General features: G+C 52.5%; 1 protein-coding gene across 1 annotated transcript in view; it reads right to left on the bottom strand.

Annotated features, from left to right (window-relative positions):
- Positions 1-3,075, bottom strand: part of LOC113208111 (uncharacterized) — a 58,718-nt gene that overhangs the window by 8,739 nt on the left and 46,904 nt on the right. The gene's annotated exons all lie outside the window — the stretch shown is intronic.

The following is a 3,075-nucleotide window of genomic DNA, read 5'->3' as shown; positions in this document are numbered from 1 at the left end:
GGGATAAAGGGGGATAAAGGGGGATAAAGGGGGATAAAGGGGGATAAAGGGGGATAAAGGGGGATAAAGGGGGATAAAGGGGGATAAAGGGGGATAAAGGGGGATTGCGTCGATTGCGTCGATTGCGTCGATTGCGTCGATTGCGTCGATTGCGTCGATTGCGTCGATTGCGTCGATTGCGTCGATTGCGTCGATTGGCAAAAATTTTAGAGGTACTCGACACCACCTTTTTTAGAGGTAATTGATTTTAGAGGTAATGGACGTTTTAGAGGTACTTTGTTTAGAGGTAACGGGCCCCAGGCCGTTTGCCTCAATCTGCTAAATTGTGTACTGCGTGTCGGTGCGTGTCTCACTTCTCTTAGCACTGTGCTCTGGTTCATCACTTATTGGGTTTGTGTAAAGAAATTACCAAAGCGTTGTTTCTTTCAATAAATAAATTATCACTTTTATTATTGACAAGTATGCAATATCTCACAGATTTCTCACGGGACTGCTTTGCCCATCATGGTTTAACAATGTACAATAATAAGATAACATCTTTTATAAACAAAACACTTTTTACATGTCAAGCTCTTGAGAGCAGCCAAATAATTTTAACAGGCAACTAGAAGGAAAGTGACGATATGCTTTTAACTCACTAACTCCTCAAGTTTTATGTACACATTAATCGTAAACACATATTGTATTTACAATCTGTAATATATTAGGGTACAAATACTGACTCTTGCTCCCAATATGGGAATTAAATTAGTCAATTGCAAACCTCTCCAGCTGTCAAGCTTAAATCACAATATTGCATAAACACTATTGAGCTCAGAGATTCACAATTATGTAACTAAACACTAAGTAGCTAGGACAGTAACTGATATATTAGAGAGATTGTTGAAACTAAATTTCTTCAAAATTGTCAAATAATAGACTAGTCTTAAAAAAAATCAAACTAAGCAAAGTTACAATTTTGCTTCCTTGTTTTGAGAAAAAAGAGGCAATTGCGTAGGTAAAATTTCATACCTAAATTTTGTATTTTAAAATTTCACAATCGATCAATCATATATCACGTTTCTATCCATCGCATCACACAAATTTAGTGCATTCACTTGACACGAGGGGGAAATTACTTGCATAATAACTAGTGCACCCGGGCCGGTACTAATAGCGTACCAACTAATGACATCAACAAATAGGGTGTACTAATGTGTACTAACTCATACACACTCCTCTGGCACGATTCCCCCCTCGACTTGACATTCACACGTTAATTTCTCACACACACACTCACTTCAGTCGGGGTCTTAGGTATGAAAATAATAGCTCCTATTTCTATCCCTGCTTCCGTCAAGTCGCGCGTCAGCTTCATTTGATTGTCTTTCATGGCAACATTGCTATTTACAAGTCTCTGTCTCTCTCACTCCATCTAAAATTTTTGGTTTCGAATCCGCACGCGACAGACGAGAGGGTTCATATTCCACGACAGCTGTACAGGTGAATATCTACCCTCTCGACCCGGTGTGCGGTAAGGGTCATTTGGCGTGGCAGCTGACTGTCGCCCGCGCTCTCTCTACACTCTCGCGCCGGGCGAGGGGGAGCGAGCGGGAGTGGGCGATGGCGTGGGGAGTGGACTTGACGGGCTCGGGGCGAAGGTCCACGACGACGCCATGTTGACGTGTCGCCAGGACGGCGACGACACAGCAACTGGAGTTGGTCCTCGGGGACAGCTTCGGCACGATGGGGTCGAGCAGGGCGGCGATGTTGAGGATGGCCTGCTGACGTCACCCTCGGACACGAGGGTCACGACTGGCATCAGCATGTCGGGCTGAGGGGGCGGCGCGGTAAAGGCTGCACTCAGGGCGCTCGACTTCTTGATGGCGGAGGGAGGGAGGTCGCCCTCCTCGACGGCCAGGGCGCCAATGAACGGCGAGCTGTCACCCACGACGCCGGCGCCGCGGCGGAAGAAGGCTCCACGGCAGCGCCACACCAGGATGGCGCCGACGGCGAGAGAGACTAGGACGACGGCCGCGCCGACGGCGAGGAAGGTGGCTCCAGCGCGGGGTGCTGGTCTCCGGACAGCGTCGCTGAGGTGCTTTTCGGCTCCGGCGGCGACGTGGCGCTTGCTGGGCACGGGCGCGAGCATGAGGAAGGGTCCGCGGTGCAGGGCCGCGTCCACGGCCATGCTGGGCTGTTGGGCGGGCGAGGAGGATGACGTGGACGAGGCCGACGAGGACGCGGCGATGGAGAGCGGGATCCTGGAGCTGGCCGTGGGGCCGCGGGAGCCCAGGGTGCTGGGCACGGCGTGGCGCGTGTCGACCACGAGGGAGGCGCTCTGGGCGGGGCCGGGCTTGGAGTCGGACACGAGCTCAACCTGCAGACACACAAGAAGAAACAAGGCGGTTAGAGACGTCAGCGCTTTCACGGGGGACAGGTCGGGTCAGGGGTCAGGAGCCCGCGTCATTACGGCCCTATGCAGCGGCAGCACGGCAGCCTCGCCGCAAGCACGACACGCGGACCAATTGAATGTCCAGGGGATTTAATTCTTTAATGTTAGGAATATGAGATTGTTAACTATCCCGCAGCACAAACACCGGTAGATTGTAATCTCCCCATCTCCACCACACACACACACTCACTAGGCGCAGCGCGGGCGCGCGCCGAGGCACCAGTGGCTCCAAGTCGGTTGACGTTGCGGCTTTTGCGGTTAACTGTGGTGTGCTCTCATCAAGCCAAATATTTGTTCTCCGGTGGCTTATGAACGTGCGGTATGCTGACCCCGGCCGACCCGTCCCCCCGCGCCCCGCCGAGCACATCCCGCAGCAGCAGCAGCAGGCGCGCTGCTGGCTGCGTCGGAAAATTACGGCGGAGGAAAAAAAAACGTTAACGCTAACGCTAACGTGAAAGCAGATGACTTCTGGCGATTGGCGTTGAGTTTTTACTCTCAACTCTGGGCGCGACAGAGGCGGTGAGGCGCGATGGGGCACAGGGACAGCTAGGGCTAGGCGTGGCATTGAACGCGGCTTTGAACGCGGCATTGAGCGCGGCGAGCGTGGCGTGGCAATCGTGGCGTGTAGCGGCGAGCGTGGC

This window comes from Frankliniella occidentalis, unplaced genomic scaffold, assembly GCF_000697945.3.
Source record: "Frankliniella occidentalis isolate FOCC.00 unplaced genomic scaffold, Focc_3.1 Scaffold210, whole genome shotgun sequence".
Classification (NCBI taxonomy): Eukaryota; Metazoa; Arthropoda; class Insecta; order Thysanoptera; family Thripidae; genus Frankliniella; species Frankliniella occidentalis.
The sequence above is the reverse complement of the archived record's forward strand: the minus strand, read 5'-3'. Positions and strand labels throughout refer to the sequence as shown.